The following is a 20,678-nucleotide window of genomic DNA, read 5'->3' as shown; positions in this document are numbered from 1 at the left end:
TTGCCCACCTCATATGATACAGACTTTTTACATGAAATAACTGAAATTATTTATTTTTCTGTGCTTTATCATCCTGTGGGACACACAGTCCACATCCACTTTTTATACCACTCTGATACACTTTGGATTCAAGTACTTACACCCATTTGGTTCTCTTCTCAAGGAAGAAATACATTGTGAATTGCTTAACAGATTATAGTCACCCACCTGGCAAACCTTCTCCCATCATTTAGCATTCCTGGAGCACTTTGGATTTGTTAAGTGCTTTGTAATAATACTATTCTCTTGACTGTTATACTTTTGATGAGTAACAATATTTCAGAGGTACTTTATTACCTTCTGGTTGCTTCTATACATCACTAAGGGGGAGAAATAAGATCGAGTAGGATGTCCTTGCACAATATTAGTTTGAAGGCTTTATACAGAGTATTAATATTTTAACCAAGCAGAAAACTTTGGAATAAATAGTATAATGTGAATTAAATCACCATTACTTTCCTACAATTTAGATCTATTTCTATGCATGTGAAAGCGCCGAGCTTTCTCCAGGGTACTCACATTTCTAAAGCCAACTTTCTGCTGAATCAGACTTGTCAGTAAATCACGGATTCGCTGATAATTTTTCAGGTTCAGCGACAGTTTTTTTCTTCTTTTATATCACTTTGTGGTCCCCAGGTCCCTTAAGATGGTCATAATATTTCATCTTCAGCTGAAGAAATAACCTGGGTATATAGAGTGTACATTAAGATCTTTCTGGGCTTTCAATAAGTACACTGTTTCAGAAACATATCAGTTGTGAGTCATGATGCCTTTAGCATTTTCCAGTACCCTTTGCTTATATATGCTCAGATTATATATCAATATATCTCAGGAATTCAGAAGTAGCAAACAACACATTCTTGCAAACTGAAACTGCAAATCAACCAATATGGATTGCTATTTGTACAGTACAGTCTTATTCATCATGACTTCCAGTCATAAACCCCTCAAACTGTGCACACTAATTCACTTCTTATTAGCAACACATCGATTCATCACCTGCCTTAATTCTGTTCTATGATCTTGGATTTCTTGCCTCTTACCAATGCTCATTTAAAATGCAACGATCATTTCATACCCAATATTCACTTCAAGAGCCTTCCCCAACTAAGAGAACTCATAGACATCTCCAGGAGCGTGTAACGAAAGAATAGTGAGATTACTGGGTTTGAGTCCTGGCTTAAGTGTTTCCTGCTCCTGTGACACGAGGCACATGATCTGCTTCACTTAGGCTCAGATTCCTGATTTGCAGGAGTGGATGCTAAGTACAGCTGTCTCTCGAGTGGCCAGTTATTCTAAAATGAAATAGCTCAAAAAAATCACTAAAAGTTATACCATGTAAACTGTTTTCAAATTTTTGCAGAATAGTATTATACTTGGAGTCTGTGCATGTCACCTACCAGTTGAGTAACACCCTTGTTTCTTGTTTGTCTTCCCTCTCTTTATTTCTTTTTTTTGTTTGTTTTGTTTTTAGCTTATTTATTTATTAGAGAGAGAGACAGAGGAGCAGAGGAGGGGCAGAGAGAGAGAGGGAGAGATTGAATTCCAAGCAGGTTCTGCACTGACAGCACAGAGCCCAATATAGGGCTCAAACCCACGAACCATGAGATCATGACCTGAGTTGAAATCAAGAGTGGGACACTTAACTGACCGAGCCACCCAGGCACCCATTTGTCTTACCTCTCAGAACGGATTACAAGCATCGTGACGCTAAATAATAGGTACAGTAATCTTGTTATGTCCTGCACAGCATGTAGTACAATGCTAGTCATATACCCGATTCAGTAAAATCTGATTACAGATAGATTCTCTCTCTTATTCATCAGGAACAAAATACATTATCTAGATCAGATGACTAGATTGACAAATGGGTTTAACTTGATGGAACTCATTCGACATTTCATTACGTTGTTTCTTCAAAAGCGACTAAGGCATTTGTGCTATTTAAGGGAGATCCTTGGGGCGCCTGGGTGGCTCAGTTAGCGGAGCATCTGACTTAGGCTCAGGTCATGCTCTCACAGTTTGTAGTCTTGAGCCCCGTGTCGGGGTTTACACGGACAGCGCAGAGCCTGTTTCAAATTCTGTCTCCCTCTCTCTCTGCCCGTTCCCTGCTTGCACTCTGTTTAAAACATAAACTTGAGGCGCCTGGGTGGCGCAGTCGGGTTAAGCGTCCGACTTCAGCCAGGTCACGATCTCGCGGTCCATGAGTTCGAGCCCCGCGTCGGGCTCTGGGCTGATGGCTCAGAGCCTGGAGCCTGCTTCCGATTCTGTGTCTCCCTCTCTCTCTGCCCCTCCCCTGTTCATGCTCTGTCTCTCTCTGTCCCAAAAATAAATAAAAAACGTTGAAAAAAAATTAAAAACAAAACAAAACAAAACAAAAAAAACATAAACTTAAAAGTTTAAGAGAGTTTCTTTCTGAAACAAAACATTGGAAGAGTAAATAAATAAAAATATTGTTTTAGGATAAAGCAATAAACATCATTGAGGAGAAGACTGTATGCATTGAGGAAAGCTGAAAGAGAGCAAAAGATAGCCAAGAAAGGAAATAGAGAAATTCGAAAATGGTCTGACCAAGACAATTCTGAATTCATACTACGCTGAGAGCAGTTGGCAAGCTGTGGAAAACTATGAGTTTCGGTGACCATCACATTCGAGTTCTGATACTTTGCACAAGTAGGTTAAACTTTTAATTACAAGTTTTATCATCTATAAAATTAGGCCATTATAACACCTGGTTCATAAAAGTAGTGAAAGTCAAAGTAAAAGCTTGCTTTTTAGCAAGCTCTCTGGTTCTCTAACTTTGGAGAATTTTCTCTAAAACATTATTAGTGTTAGGAGAAACGGGCTAGAGTGATCAAATCTGAATAGGTTATTAACATAATTAAACAGATATTCAGGGTCTTGATTTTCCTTTGTGATTAAAAACTAAACCTTTATCTGTTACTTATGTAGCATATTTTCCAAAAAGCAGTTTCCTAATATCAAATAACCTATGTAACAATCTGTAGTGATTCCATGTAATAAAATACAAAAATCTCTATTAAAGCTTTATTAGATTATACCATTCACAAAAATTAACTCAAAATAGATCATAGACATACACATAAAATGCAAAACTATAAAACTCCTAAAAGATTACATAAGAGAAAACCTAGATGACCTTGGACATGGCAATGACTTCGTAAATACAACACAGAGGCACAGTCTGTGAAAGAAAGAGTTGATAAATTAGATTTCATTAAAGTTAAAAACTTTAAGGATACTGTCAATAGAATGAGAAGACATTCTCCTATAGACTGGGAGAAAATATATACAAAGACATATCTAATAAAAGGCTAATATCCCAAATATACAAAGAACTCTTAACACGCAACAGTAAGAAAACAAAAGAAAATCCAATTTAAAAACGAGCAAAGGGGGCATCTGGGTGCCTCAGCCAGTTAAGCGTCATGATCTCTGGTCGTGATATCACTGTCTGTGGGTTCAAGGCCTGCATGAGCCCCGCATGGGGCCATGTGCTGACAGCTCAGCGCCCAGAGCCTGCTTCGGATTCTGTGTCTGCCTCTTTCTCTGCCCCTCCCCTGCTTGCGCTCTGTCTCTCTCTCAAAAATAAGTAAAACATGAAAAAAGTAATAATAATAAAAATAAAAATGAGCAGAAGATCTGAACAGACACCTCACCAAAGAAATATAAAGATACCAAATAAGTATATGAAAAGAAGCTCGACATTGTAGGTCATCAGGGAACTGCATATTCAAAAAATTAAAAGAACCCTCCTATTAGAATGTGAAAACCAAAAAAAAAACAAAACAAAAACAAAAAACAAAACAAAACAAAAACCACTGACTACACTAATTGCTGGGGATGTGTAGCAACAGGAACTCTCACTTGCTGCTGGTAGAACGAAAAATGGTACAGACACTTTGGAAGACAGTTTAGGGGTTTTTTACCCCTACACATACTCTTATCATACAATCCAATAATCGCCCTCCATGTTTACTCAAAGGAATTGAAATCTTATGTATGCACAAAAAGTTTGGTCCAACATATGAAAATTTATTCATAATTGACAAAACTTAGAAGCAACCAAGATGCCCTTTGGTAAGCGAATGGATATATAAACTGTGGTCCATGCAGACAGTGGAATATTATTCAAAGCTAAAAGGAAATGAGCTATTAGGACATGAAGAGACATGGAGGAAACTTGAATGCATATCACTAAGTGAAAAAAGCCCATTTGACAAGGCTACTTGCTATATGATTCCAACTATATGACATTCTGGAAAAGACAAAACTATGGAGACAGTAAAGAGATGAGTGGATGTCAAGAGTTACAGGGGAGGGAGGAGGAACAGGCTGAGCACAGAGCATTTTTAGGACAATGAAACTACTCTGTGTGAAGCTATAACGATGGACACATGTTGTTATACATTTGTCAAAACCCATAAACTATACAACACCAAGAGTGGACCCAAAGGTCAACTATGGATTTGGGGGGATTATGTTGTGTCAGCGTAGGTTTATCTTTTGTAACAAATGTCCCATTCTGGTGGGGAATGTTGATCATAGAGGAGGATGTGCATGTGTCGGGGAAGAGAGTCTATGGAAACTTTCCATACTTACCGCTCAATTTTGTGTGAACCTAAAGACTACTCTAAAAAATAAAGCTGATTAAAAAAAAACTTTATTAAGACATCCAGAGAGACACAGATAAGTATAAATTGTTAATGACTTTCAAGTCAATGGCCAGACTGGTTATGCTGAAAGTTGACATTTGAGTTTGAGTCGTGTGAAGGAGACAAAAGCAAGTGTGGTCAGGTGACGAAAGTTCTACGTGTCTCTTCCACTTCCTGTCCATGAACGTGAGACTTATTTCTTTAACCCGCCTTCATCCAATCTTCTTCACACCCCCACTTGTTCCTGTCTGCAGGCTTTCTAAATACTGGTTTTCAAATTCCTTATTTCCATACCTATCCCAACCTGATTCCAATTTATGTAACTCCATTTCTTATTTTTCTGGTTTTGGTTCCTAGTTGTGTCTTGTCTCTGTTTAACTCAAAGGAACCCAGAAATAAAAATCCTGGCCCCTTCCCTTCCCATAAACTAGAGTATGGCAAATATGTTATTTAGATGGTGCTCATCTATTTTCTCAAAAAGGCTAAATTTAAACCACTACTAAAAACTTCCAGGTTAAGTTTTATTTTCACAAATAACACTTCTATAGTGTAATTAAAATATACAATGATGCATTACAATGCTAAAAATAGACTGAAAAACTGAAAAACTGTTTGGAAATTAGATATTAATGTAATTTACAGGGGTGCCTGGGTGGCTCAGTCAGTTAAGGATCTGACTCTTGGTTTCAGCTCAGGTCTTGATCTCATGGTTCCTGAGATCAAGCCCATCATTGGGCTCCATGCTGAGTGTGGATGAGCTGGGGATTCTCTCTCTCTCTCTCTCTCTCTCTCTCTCCCTCTCTCCCTCTCCTTCCCTCTTCCTCTCCCCTGCTCATTCTCTCTCAAAATTAATAAACATTTAAAAATATATCTAAAATAATTGTAACAGGTAATAGAAACTACACCAGCAGCGATGAGAAATACACACATTCTCAGACACACAGAGGCATTAGGATTTTAGTTCCTGCCTTCCATTGAGGCTTGAGCAAGAGCTGATTTCTTTAAAAGCTAACTTTGAAAAGATCTGCTGGGAAAAAATAATGTAAGACATTTAATAAGCATGTTAGGCTTTGGTTTTTTTTTTTTTTTTTTGTCCTGAAAAGTGACTTGTTTGATTCATATACAAATTAAGAGAATTGCTCAGTTTGATTCAGTTGTCAAGAATTCTCAGCTTGCCAGTTTATCTTGGAGAATCATAAAGCAGAACTTTATTCATGAATACATACTTGGTGTCTTACTTGATCAATAGGACAGTGATTGCTTATGCAATCATCCTGTGAAGCAGTTTCTTTAGTAACCACCTTTATCACATGAAATTAGGAGTAAGAATATGAAAGTTTTATTTTTTTTAAGCATGCCATGCTTCAAGGATTTCTTCCCCCTCTCTATTTAAATATGAGAAAATAGAGATGAAGTGAGAAGCAGTTTGGAAAACTTCATGTTTGGATTTTATTTGCTCCTAAATGTTCTTCAGAAACTTTTTGAATATAGAAGATTTAAGATGCATACAGCTGACAGTAACAGAAAACCACATCGCAAGCTAGTTTAAACAATGAGAAAATTGCATTATCTCACATAGCAAGAAGTCCTGAGAGCGGTTCCAGGGCTCAGTAAGAGAATAGCTCAACGTTTAAACCGAGGGTTCTCTTCATCCTTCCAAGTGTGGAAGTGAGGCCTGCTTTGTTCTCAGCTGTGTCTCATGGTTACAAGATGCCTACCAGAGTTCCTGTCTTCTCACGCTAACTTCGAAACAGCAGAAACACACAGAATATCTTCCTGTGTGTCTTTTGTTCTGAGGGTGAGCATTCTGAGGGGAGAATTGATAGAAAATATGTCCCATGCCCATTTCTAAAGCAGTCACTGGCAAGGGAAGTTGGATTGCCATAACTGATTTAGGAATACGAGTGAAGAGTGTGGATATAGAAATAAATCAACATCGGGGCACCTGGTGGCTCAGTCTGTTAAGCACCCAGCACCCAAGTCTTGATTTCAGCTCGGGTCATGATTTCACGGTTTGGAAGCTCAAGCCCCACATAGGGCTTCATGCTCACAGCCTGGCGCCCACTTGGGATTCTCTGTCCTCTTCTCTCTCTGCCCCTCCCCTGCTTGCTCTGTCGCTCTCCCTCCCAAAATAAATAAACGTTTTTAAAAAATAAATCAACTTCTTTTTCTAGGAATAAATCCCGCAGGCACCATCACTAACTGTTGTGGAACTGAGAAGCAAACATTTTCCCCAGCTTTGTTGAAATATAATTGACAAATAAACATTGTGTGTATTTAGGGCGTACAAAGCGATATTCTGATATATTGTGTACATTGTGAAATAGATACCACAACCAACTAATTAACATACGCCTCACCTTACATACTTACCTTTCTGTATATGTGTGAGTGGTGATAACACTAAAGATCTACTCTGTTAGCAAATTGTGAGAATACAGCACAGTATTGTTAATTATAGTCACCAGGGCATACATTAGATCCCCAGAACTTAGTCATCCTGCACAACCAAAGCCTGATACCCTTTGACCAACATCTCTCCGTTTCCTCTCTCCTCCAGCCCCTGACAACCACTATTCTATTTTTTAGATTCCATATAAATGGGATCACACAGTATTTGCCCCAGGTTCATTCCCAGGCATCTTCGAAAACCAAAATCCTTTGGTAGTCCCATAGTATAATAGCATTCTGCATTTTAAGAGGCAAATTATAATTGACAATTAAGACGTATCGCTTACCTGTTCTTTATCACATGTATACTCTCTTTATGTTTGGCTTCCCATACAAATTTCAAAATCCTTTATTTTGAAGATGATCTATTTACACCTTTATGTATATTCAGTATACACAAAATAGATATGCCAGAGGTTTTTTTTTTTTTTTGTAGTTCATTATATTGTAATTTAATAACTCATAAAATATTCTCTTTAGAGTTTGGCATATGAACCCTGCCTGCAGTCATGGACTTCAAAATAATAAATAGTGTCTGTCTTAGTTTAGTGCAGGCTCTGTGATAATTAGTCCCCAAGAACAGCTCATTTCTTCCCACCAGTAATTGTCAGGGAATGTCCATAGTGTGGCCCACGTTCATGCAGTCATTTCTGGACCCAGGATAAGAAAAGTTCCGCCATGTTTAATTTTAAGTTTTCCCGAGGGATTATCTCTCCTCCAGCCTGCTGGAATGGGCACAGAGCATGGGAGGATCGGATAGACCTGGATTGGAAATGTTGCAAAGTCATTTTCACTCACTGGCTACAGCTCAATCATAGGGTCACAGGTAACTAGTGGGCAAGGCTGGGAACAGAGCCTGGTTATACAGAGAGACGAGCTATTTGACACCCATGTGTCATGTTTGCATCCATGACCCTGTTTTATTCTCCTAATAACCCCACGATATAAGTACGACTGACACCCCCATACTGCATATGAGAAAACAGACACATGCAAACAGGTTAATCAAATTGTTTTACAGTAAGTGGTAGAGCCTAGAGTCCAAGTTTCCAAGTTTTATCCTTTTTTATGTTGTAACAGTTGGCTGTCTGAGGCCAAACAAACTTTGGTCATTTGCACTCTCAAGGTTCTCGTGAACATTCAGAGCACTTCGCTTAAGCCAACGTCCAGCTGCCAGTGCCTCCTACTGCAGAAGTGCGTGTGAGTGACCCCCTGTGCTTGATGCCTTAGTGGGCACCCATATTGCCTTCTTCTGCCTTTCTGTATCCCTCCCACCCTTACCTATTGGTGTTCCCAAAACTTCCCACAAAAACTCCTTTTCTTCAAACCTCTGTTTTAGGGTCTGCTTCTGGGAGCACGACAACTAGGACAGTCAATCGCAAAAACAGAAGTCTGAGGGGAAGAAAAGAGTTGCCGTGCAATTCATAGAATATCGTAGCATTACCCAGACAGACATATACGACTATAGATAGTTGTGTAGGGATATATACACGTGTGATAAATCATTTCTAAAAGGAAAGAATGATAAACACAATTCAGGAGAGTGGTGTCCTGTGGGAAAGTATCCCTGTGAGAGCACGTGGGCTTCTTCGTCATCTCCAACAGCCTGGCGCTTTTGTAAACAAAATATATTGAGTTTATCCTTTATGATAGTTCATAGCTTGCAAGTGGATTAGCGCACACTTATTCATGTGAATGGAAAAATACATGATTTTAAAACAAATATATTAAGAAAAGGACATTAAAAATATCCCAAAAGATGGGGCGCCTGGGTGGCGCAGTCGGTTAAGCGTCCGACTTCAGCCAGGTCACGATCTCGCGGTCCGTGGGTTCGAGCCCCGCGTCGGGCTCTGGGCTGACAGCTCGGAGCCTGGAGCCTGTTTCCGATTCTGTGTCTCCCTCTCTCTCTGCCCCTCCCCCGTTCATGCTCTGTCTCTCTCTGTCCCAAAAATAAATAAAAACGTTGAAAAAAAAATTTTTAAAAAAAGAAAGAAAGAAAGTAGGTACCATCTAAAAATCCTTAAATTCCAGTGGGGGGTTTAGGGACTTCTGAGCTGTATCTCCAGTTTATGTTTTTAAGTGGACATTGTGCAAGGAGACAGTCACCACAATGGGCTCAACCAGAACTGCTCACCTGACAGGGTTTAGAAAAAAACGCAAAAAGGCAGAGCTCCCAATTACGTTTGAACTTCAGGTAAGCAACAACTAATGTTTTAGCATAATTATGTTCCTCGTATCAGTATGTGCCTCTCCCTTTAGTCTGGTGATGTCCATTTTATCTCCCTTTTAGCCCAGTGGGATATACACTTTTCTGTTATTTAATGAATGTATTCAAATATTACATGGGATATACTTACCCTAAAACACGTGTTGATCACCTGAAATTCAAATCTAGCTGGGAACTCTGTCGTCTTTTGATTTTTCCCCAATCAGATAACCCCACTCATGAGCCTGCAGTTCATCTGATCCTGAACACACTTGTTAGGAGTGAGAAATCGGTGAGACATTTACTTCCTGTTATGTCTCCTATGTCTGAACAAATGAGAGTCAATTAGGATATACGTATAAATTAATAAACATTATACTTTACATTAGATTTTAGAGTAACTTGATCCTTGGTGCTGTGTCCTTCGGTCATATGTTTTTCATTTTACAAAGCTTTTTTTTTTTAGTCTCTTCAACTATGATAACTGTACTAAGCCTGAGAAAATGAACTTTAAATTCAGTTTCTTCACACATATAAACGCGTAGCAGTTACCATCTACTTCCTGGAGAATGTGGAACATGTGATCAACAGAACATTCCCCAAGAGGAAACGATCAAAATATGAAGGAGATTCGACTTGAAAAGTATATACAATAAGCAGATTCGACCTGAAAAGTATATACAATATTACTTACCACATTGCAATTCCGTGTCATTTAGGAAAAGTACAGTATTAAGTATTTAGTTTCCAGTTCCTCCTTGACAAGGGTAGTGAAAATAAACATTAGAAGTTGACACACACAAAAATGTTAATTCTAGTGTGCTAATCCCATTCCTATAACAGCTAGATGTTTTCGAATTTTTAATGGGAAATCAGTTTAATAATTATGTTAGACAATTATAGACTTCTTCATGTGGTAGATATGTAATACATGTAAGAATTGACTTGCTATACTGACTAGGATTATTGTACTCCAAAATGCACACAGAAGGTATTAATCACCTAGATATATCATGAAAAATCAATAACATACACAGAGATTGGGGGGTTGATTTAAACAGAATCCCCAGAGGATGGAAGTTGTAGCATTATATAAACATACGAGCATGATCATCAGCAAAGAAACATGAAAACATGTTCCCGTCGTGTCATCAGGAAAACGCGAATTAAAACATACCACTACACGCCGATAAAAATGGCCAAAATCTAGAACACTGACAACACCTCATCATGGTGAGGATGAGAAGCCATAGGAACTCTCATTTATTGCCACTGGAGTTGAAAAATAGTGCAGCCACCTTGGAAGGCAGTTTGGCAGTTTGGTACAAAATCGGATTTACTCTTTCCATACCATCCAGCAATCACACTTCGTGCCGATTACCCAGAAGAGGTGAAAACTTGTGCACACACAAAATCCTGCACGTGAAGCTTTACAACAGCTTTGTTCATAGTTGCCAAAACTTGGAAGCTACCAAAGTATCCCTCAGTGGGTGAAAGGATAAATAAACTGTGGCACATTCGGACAATGGAATGCCAGAAATGAGCTATGAGACCATGAAAAAAACCCTTAAGTGCATATTATGAGTGAAAGAAACCAATATGAAAAGGCTACCTATTGTATGATTCCAACTGGATGGCATTTGGGAGAGTCAAGATTATGGAGACAGTAAATGATCAGCCATTGGGTTAGGGGTTGGATTGGGGGCATGTACAGATGGGGCGCAGAAAATTTTTAGGGCAGTGAAACGTCTCTATATGATTCTATAGACAGATACATGTCGTACGTTGGTTCGAACCCATATTCTGTGCATCACAAAATAGAAGACACAGAACAGACATTTTCAGCTCAGTACTGAAGGCGTTTGCTCCTTCCAGGATGCCACTAAAGGCATTTTATTTTTTTTTTTAATTTTTTTTTTCAATGTTTATTTATTTTTGGGACAGAGAGAGACAGAGCATGAACGGGGGAGGGGCAGAGAGAGAGGGAGACACAGAATCGGAAACAGGCTCCAGGCTCCGAGCCATCAGCCCAGAGCCTGACGCGGGGCTCGAACTCACGGACCGCGAGATCGTGACCTGGCTGAAGTCGGACGCTTAACCGACTGCGCCACCCAGGCGCCCGCCACTAAAGGCATTTTAAAATTGTAGTTATATTTTAAAAATGTAAAAACAAAGCAAAGCAAAGCCAAACAAAAAAAACCAACTTAATGTAACATAGTAATACCCAGCGATCTCACAATAAAGGCACAAGAAGTAGAATGCTTGTGAGCAATAGATTAATAAACAGACAGGTAGGTCTCATTTTTGACTGTAAAAATATCAATAACAATAGATGGTTTGTGGCATCTAAAATGCCTTATTATCAGCAACTAATAAATAATCTCCATAATAATATTTCTATGTAAGGTTGTTGGCTTCACATCTGATGATACAATAACATGACAGAGGATAAAGATATGTTCAGAGTGAAAATATTTTGAGTGTTCTATAGAGGTCGAAAGATTAGAATTATTAAAGTTGTACTTTACTAAGTCGACAAGTCAAAACATGTTAAATTTCCTTATCCACATTACTAAAATTTCTGGAACTTCTCTCATTTCAAAAACCTTTTCACTTTGTGAAGACCAAATGAAATTAGAAATGATACCGTGGTTTGAAAATCTTAATGAATTATATTTCAATAAAGCTGTCCAGTGAAAGGTTTCAGAACATGGGGATATTAAGAGTGGATTTATAATGTAAGACCTGGGCTAGGAAGGCCCAGAAGACACATCTTTCACCACAGCTGTGAGAAATAAATTCATGAGGGGAGCTCTAGCACTTTTGAAGAACTGTGTGGTCTTTTTCCACGTCACCAGTTGCAAGAGACCTGCACATGGAAACGGGCTTTCAAACAAATGGGGATAATGGGACCCCAGGGTAGTAGAAGCCAAGTGAAGGACTTAATTACCAAAGGCAGAGTGAGTGTGGTTACTCTAATGGCACAGAGTTTAAATCCAATTGGTCAAACTAGAACTGAAACCAATGGGAAGTCTTACCTGCTCTGTATAAACAGAAAATCTGCAGGTCTGATGGACTGAAGTCTGAATTGAATGACTAAAAAAGAGGGCCATGCCCCTTAACCTAGTCCCAAGTCACACATTTACTGTAAATCATCTTCTCTACCCTTCCCTAAAGGGTACTGTCAGCCATTTACCAGGTGACAGTTTTGCAGAAGAAAAAATAATCAGATATTGATGATTTATGGACATAATTTATGGACATTATGACAGTACTTCCTGTGATCCACCAGTCAGAGAAGGAAATTACGGAGGTCAGATAATTAGTAGACTTTTGGCTTGAGTTTATCTCATAGTGAGCTCACCCTGATTATTTTCCTGGTTCTAGAATGGGTACTTAGAATACATGTATAGCAACTCACAGAACTTCCATATAGTACCTGATTACAGAGTGAGGTCTAAAAGAGAGAGAGCCAGATGGAAGCCACTGGAACGGACTCTACCTTTGAAAATCACAAACCAAAGGCAACACCACATCCCTGAAGAAACTGCAGGAATTAGTGCCATCATCAAGGACTCAAAAAAGATACAAGGGTGGTGATTTTGTCCAACTCCCCCATTTTGCCTGTGTGGAAAATAGATGAGTATTAAAGACAGAAAGGTGATAATTGACAATTTAATCAGGCCTTGATCTAATTGCAGCTGCTGTTCTAGATGTGATCTATTTGCTGCAGCAAATTTAACACGTCACCCCCCTCCCCCCCCCCCCCCCTTGTGTCTGATGTATAGCTGTGGATCTGGTGAGTACTTTTTCCCTCTCTACCAGGCAAACTGTGGCTTGCTGACCGAATTCAGCCCGGAACCTGTTTTTGAAGAGGGCTTGAGTTAAGAAAGATTTTTACATTTTAAAAGAGTTTAAAGAAAATAAAAGAATATGTAACAGAGTCCATATGTGGTCTTCAAAGTCTAAATTATTTATTATCTGGCCATTTACAGAAAAACGTTTGCTGACCCCTTGTGGGGCTTTAAAGAACATGTTTCTATTTCTGCCTTGTGAGGGCTTTCTTAGCAGTTTTTGCTGAAACCTGGAACCTGGGCTGAAAGCAGGTAATTTATGACTGAATAGAACTTCGGAGAGTTTGCCTTCTGGAAGTATTGTTTTCATTTCAAGGGGGGCTGAGGCCTGAGATTTGGAGACATCCCTGGGCTGCTAGATACATTGGTTTTATCTTTCCCCTAGAGAAATGTATTTACATTCAAAGGGTTATAGTTAAGAACTCAGAACACTCAGGAAGGAGCAAATTTTTCTCCCTTCTTTCAGGAGGGAAGGTGGACATGACCTAGAGGTGTATATAAGCACCTAATTTTGGAAGATTTCTCACCTGCACCACTGTTATGGACTGAATGTTTGTGTTCCCCTGCAAGTTCATATGTTCAAATCCTTCCCCCAGTGTGATGGTGTTAGCAGGTGGGACCTTTGGGGTGATTAGGTTAGGAAGGTGGAGCCATTGTTGATAGGATTAGTGCCTTTCTAATGGACACCCCCACAGAGCTCTTTTGCCCCTTATAAACAAGAGGACCCAGCAGGAAGGTTCCCGGTCTTTGGCTATGAACCAGGAAGTGGTGGGGGTGTAAAGGCTCTGCCTTCCTAAGACAGATACTTGTGTTTAGCACTGTAGGGGCTTCAGAAGGATACTCATTCCACCAAGGTCAGAGTCCACAAGGACTGCCATAGGCTTCTGTCAGCTTCTCCTTGCTCTCTACCACCTTACTTCCGTCTCACTGCCCAGCCAGCTCTGTGGACCACACACTCAAGCACCACATGCAAAGACTACAACCTTACAGAGAACTTTCAACCCGCTCCTATAACTGTGCACGTTCAAATTCCTGCAGTGAATCTCTTTGTGAGTGTGTGTGTGTGTGTGTTACAAATCATCTAGTGGTTCTGCTTCAGAGATACTCTATACTTATTGATTTAGCTGTCTCTGCACAGTTGACATTTTACAGTTTTCCAGTTTTGTGGAAATATGTAATGGAAATGTTGCCTTGTGATATTCTCATAGGAAAGGTATGATGTGTGAATTTAAGTGTATGCGTGTACAGTCATTCCCAAGGAACTGACAGTGAAGACAGGAGCCTTTATTGAATGGTTTTGGAGGAGCACTGTGATTTGGCTATTTATAACCATTATGGTTTTTTGAAAATTCTGTCTCACCTATCTATCCAATGATGGATTCAACAATGAACAATGGTTCATTCAAATTCTTTTTTTTTTAATTTTTTTTTCAACGTTTATTTATTTTTGCGACAGAGAGAGACAGAGCATGAACGGGGGAGGGGCAGAGAGAGAGGGAGACACAGAATCGGAAACAGGCTCCAGGCTCTGAGCCATCAGCCCAGAGCCTGACGCGGGGCTCGAACTCCCGGACCGCGAGATCGTGACCTGGCTGAAGTCGGACGCTTAACCGACTGCGCCACCCAGGCGCCCCAGTTCATTCAAATTCTTACTGAACATTCAGCCCAGGCCACACAATATCAACTCTTAAAAATATTATTAGCTTTGGAGTAAATAAATACATTGGTTTAATTCATTAATAGTGCAATGCTGTACATTAAATACCAACTATGTTTATATAATGTCCTGTGTAGCAAGATGGTGGGAGGAAGGAATTAATATCCCTTGGAAGGGTCAGTGAAAGCTTCAAAGAGGTGGTGATTTATAAATTAGACTGGATTTTTTTCTTTTGTTAAGATTAGCAATACTCTGATATAATAAGTGACAGTAGCCAGACATATTTACATGCTTTCCTGGAAAAAATTATCATCAAATGTCTGCTTATATATTTATTAAATTTCCAAGTTGATTGAAAGGGATGAAACTTTGTGTCTATACTCCTGGCTTTTGAATATGATTTATTCATTTATTTTTAATAGCAAGAGACTTTTTAGAGTTTCCAGGAACCAATTTGTTCAAGCCTTTCACGTGCCTCTTTGAGTTGATATCAAGGTTTTTATTTTACATAAAGCATATGGCATCTAAGTTGTTTGAGATACATCATACTTGATATTAAAAACACCTCGGTGTTTATTCAGGATTACCACAATGAAACAAAAATTTACAATAATGCTTACTCTATTCCCCCCCACACACACATTTATTTTGAAATTTTTGAAACCTACATGCAAGTTGCAAGAATAATACTTGTTGATTTTAGGTGAAGGACACATGGTACCTTCCTGTCCTGTACTACTGAGAACTACCCATTGTAACTATGCAGCTAATTTTACTTTACCTGTTTGTTTCCCTAAGTATATACACAAAGAAGTATTTGTGGGTGTTTGTTTAACTAGAACTATAAAATTGACTAAAAGCAGAATCTTTGGGGTCCAAACCATGGTGCTGTCCCTTCTTGTTGTAACAGCCATCACTGCACAAAGACTGCGAATTTTAGTTCCTCTGTGGTTGTTATTATTGTGGACAGTGTGAAGTTATACAGTCCAACATCTTCGGGAAGAAACTGAGATCACAAAAGTCTGATTACCGGAAAATGAACTGTACCTGATGACCACAAAGAGGTGGGATGGATATGGCTTTCTGCAGAGATGGGCTTTGGTGTCCCTGAGCTACACCTCACATCATTAAATGGGTATCTCCATACACGTTGTATATTTGCCAGCAGTAACTGCTCACATAAGAAGCTTGTTTTACAGAAGGTAGCACAGAAGAAAGAGGCAAAATCGTGAATACTTTTGAGTTTTAAATTTCATTTTCTGCACAAATGGCTCACGGGGATGAATGAAGCCAGAAAGCGTGGTACTCTGACGTTCAGGCCTTACGAGTGCCCAGTCTTCACCCTCATCTCCAACAGCAGAGGCTAATTTCAGTCCACTGGGCCACACTGTTCCTCTCTAGAGGAAGGATGGTAGAGAAAGAGGGAAATAAATGATCCCAGCTGGACATAACCTACTTTCTTGTTCATAAGAAAAACAAAACAAAACAAACAAAAAACACTTTCCCGAAGCTGCTACTGTTGTGCCAGCAAGTTTACTCACCGATGGCCGAGGCTGCGGGGTCACGGAAGGGAACTGAAGCATGTGATGCTCTTGGGTCATACATGACCTCTGAACGCTTGCAAGGAAATCACAGAAAACCCAACTTCTTCCAAGGCACTGACACTTTTACCTTTCCTAACAATCATTTAAACCATTGGGTCACAACTGGGAGTCAACAGCAAAATCAGCTGGGGAAGGTTTTGTTTTCTCTTTGTTTTGGCTTCAAGCAGAAGGTCATCCGAAACCAACCCAAAGGATCTTCTAGGGCTTCTCCGTATTTTCATAAATCATCTGAGGCAATGGATGCCTATGTGATTCCAATAATCACTGCTGGTTCGGAATCCATAACTTAAAGTGTAGTAATTATTGCCACAAGGCTAACAGTTTTACACTGACTTTTGCAAAAGAGCTAATTATTTTTCAATAGTATTTCAAGGGATAGAGAATATTCCCTAAAAGTTTTCATAGTTCTTCATCTCTAATCCACTCTTACTGTCACTGTATAGATTTTAAGATTTTTGATCCCAAGCTAAATATTATAAAAATCTTCTGTATTAAAACATAAAATATTTCCAAAGTTTATGACCCTTTTATGTTACTTATCTTTTATATTGCTCAATCAGTAAACATTTAGATATTTTTGGAACATGCATTTAAAATCTTCAATTAAAATAAGTCTTTCTTCTGTTTTTTTTAATCAGAACCCTTCAACACTAACATACTAGTAATAAATACATCGTTATATAAATACATATTCAATTACTCATTCATTTATTTATTTATTAGACAAATATTTATTGAATGCATACTTCATGCTAAGCATGTTTCAGGAACTGAGAATGTAGTGTTGGACAAAAAAAAAAAAAAATAGTGTCTCTGACCATTCAGGGCTTATATTAGTGTGTATTTAAGGTGGGAAGCAGGCAGTAAACAAACACTATGTAAGGTTACAAAGAAGTACTTGTAAAAAATAAAGCAGCAAAGGGGTTAGGGAGAGCTGGAGTCCAGGAGGTCTAATTCATGTAGAATGGTTTAAGGCGTTAATGATAAGATGGCCTCCAGTATGGAGGGAGGGACTCACGTGGATATCCAGGAGACCGCCATTCTAGTCAGAGGAAATGGCTGGTGCAAAGCCTGGAACTTAGTGTGCTCCAGGAAGAGCAAGAGGGCAGGAGGATGTAATGGAATGAGCAGGAGGACTGGGGAAGTGGTAGGAGTTATAAATGTGGTAATGAGTCAGGGGCAGGGATGTTGTAAGAAGCAACTACAAGTTGTATCAGTTTGGTAGGTTGCTGTAACACAGCACAACCAACTATGTGGTTTAAAAAACGGAAAGTTATGGTCTCACATTTCTGGGGTCAGACGTCTAAGGTCAAGGTGTCTTGTGTCTTCCAGGGTTGGTTCCTTCAGAGGCTCGGACCGAGAATCTGCTGCAGACCTTTCTCCTGACTTCCTGTGGCTTGCTGGCAATCTTCGGCAGCAACTCTGCCTTCATCCTCACACGGTGTTCTCCCTGTATGTGTGTCTGTCTCCAAGTTTCCCCTTTTTATTAGGACACCAGTCATTTGGGATTGGGATCCACTGTCCTCCAGTATGACCTCATTTTAACTAATTACATCTAACGACCGTATTTCCAAAGGAAGTCACATTGTGAGGTGATAGGGGTCAGGACTTCAACATATGAATTTGGAGTGACACATCTGAATCAATAACACAGTGCATGGTGAGGGAGGGCCTTGTCTGTTAGACTAAGGTAGCAAGGCACTGGAATGTTTTGAGCAGAAAAATGCCATGATCTGCCTTACATCATAAAAGGGACCCCCTTAGCTATTCTTCAGGTAGTAGATTGCAGCCAGGCAATGGTGCAGGGCAGTGAAGTCTGGAACAGGGTGTGGTGGCCTAAACCAAACTGCTAACCTGTAAAGTGCTGTGAAGTTTGGCTTCCAAGTAGATCTTAAAGACATAACTAACAAAAATTTCTCACAGGTTAGATAAGAGGTATTGAAGGACAAAAGTCTCAGATCAATCCAGGGCATTTGGCCCAAGTAGTTAAAATGATGATGTTACCATTTACTGAGATCAGAAAGACTGAGCATAAGCTGGTATTCGGTGAACAGCCAGTGCCTTGGATATGTTGTTTGAGTCACTTACTAAACACCCAAGTAGAGATGTTGAGTCGGATATAAAGTCTGGAGTTCAAGCTGGAGGTCCCAATTTGTGAGAGGTCCATGCCGAGATTTTTAAAATCAAGAAACTGACGGAGGAATGATGTTGAGCACCTGTTAATAGGTTTATTGTCCATTTGGGTTTTCTCTTTTTGTAAGGTTCCTATCCAGGTCACGTCCTCATTGTTCAGACTGGGTTGTCTTTTCCTTACTGATTTGAGAGTGTTCCTTATATATTCTGGACACAAGTCCTTTGGTAGATGTAAGTATTGTGAATCTCTCTTTTCCCTCTCTTAATGACATCTTTTCATAAACAGGAATTCTTAATTGAACAAAATCCAATTGATTTTTTTTTTATGGTTATCTGTGTTGTGTCCTCTTACGCATTTGTTCTCTACCAAAGGTCATGAATATTTTCTATAAGAAATGTTAGTTTTGTTTTTCTATATTTAGGTTCCTGATCCATCTTGAAATAATTTTTGTGTACAGCGTTTAGTATGGCTCCAGGCAGGCTTTCTTAGCAAACATGCACGCTCCTGTCCAGCTTCCCACGGTCTCTTTCTTGTAAGAACCTTCCTGAAGATCACAGGGAGTAGCAGCATGCCCTATTACCCGGAGATTCTTCTCCCAAGTCCCATATGATCACACTGCTCAGAAGGGATGGTGAACGAGTCAGCCTCCCTCCTCCTATCCCATTTGGACTCTGCTAACAGAATGAGTAATAAAAGTTATTTGTTAAACAATTATCAAATAATTCTACACAGAGATCTCAATCTTAGTGGATCTCCAAAGACCCTTTTGAACTATACATCATATCATAAATATATAAAAAAAGATTAAAGTATCAATGAGTTTTCTCCACAATATATCTGAGGCATATCTAATAATTTTATAAATAACTGTGGTTCTATTTGGAAAAATAAATTCTCCTAATACCTTCCTAGAGGTTGGTTGGCCCCTGTGAAAATCATTGTTATGATTCACACACGAGCAATTCAGAATTTGAGATTATATTGTTAACAGCTCACAATAGATTGTACCAAGTGTGGTAATTTGGACATGAGAGGTTTATATATTAATCTTGGAAGCTAAGATACCTTGTCTTTCACAAGAAATGTGAATTAACCTATGTCCAAATAGAAGGTGAATCTTTTACTCCTTCCAAAATAATCCCTTGTAAAAAAGAGTCACCTTCTACCTAACAAAAAAATCTTTCAGATTAAGTCAGTCTTGACTGGGTTATGGTTTGGAATAGGATTTCCAGGGATTAGCATCAAACATGTTGAGAGACTGGGTAGATCACCCACCTCTGATGGAAGAAAACCAGTTACATAAATCCACAAGTGAACATAGAATAGTGATGGAGTCATGTGAAAAAAACCAGTAAGTAGAATATCCTCAGTTACTATGTATGCTTCAGTTTCACTGGACTACTTCATCCACCCAACTAAAATGTATTAAATTTAATATATTACAATCGGCCAATTTTTATTAAAAAAAATGTTTTTTAAATTGGAAACAGATGGGACTATTGTCAAATGGACATAGAGGGTGGTTTTAGTGCTTACATCTATGGCCTCGCAGAATGTCCATCTCGGAAGGAAAGTCGTGTGTAAATATTTTCAGTGTGGGTGCTCTGAACCTCCCGACAGCCCGTTCTGTCTCTGGAGAGTTCTTCTGTTGAGACCTCTTTGTATTGCGTTCCACACCCGTTACCTGCACCTGACCTATAGTACGGGTGCAGTTCCGGACGTGCTGAGCAAATCCAACACCTTCATCTGTAGGAAGAAGGCCACCGTGTTCTACTCTGCCTGGTCTCTTACCCCGAGTCCCAGAGATCCCACAGACCTAACAAGGATTTCAGGTTGAACAACAGATTATAGGAGAAGGAAAACCAAGACAAACAGGAAAGTAAAACCTTGAAATTGAGCACTGTAAGTGATGACTGAGGTCACAGCAGTTCTTTACTACTGTATCTGCGGTACACAGAAGACATTTAATGAACATTTGTTAAAAGAATAAATTGCAAGAAAACTGCCACTTTTTTACTAGTCGTTGAAAATGCCTTTTCAGTTTTTTTTTTTTTTTT

Source organism: Herpailurus yagouaroundi, unplaced genomic scaffold (genome assembly GCF_014898765.1).
Source record: "Herpailurus yagouaroundi ecotype Mexico unplaced genomic scaffold, PumYag 142, whole genome shotgun sequence".
In the NCBI taxonomy this organism is placed as follows: domain Eukaryota; kingdom Metazoa; phylum Chordata; class Mammalia; order Carnivora; family Felidae; genus Herpailurus; species Herpailurus yagouaroundi.
The sequence above is the reverse complement of the archived record's forward strand: the minus strand, read 5'-3'. Positions refer to the sequence as shown.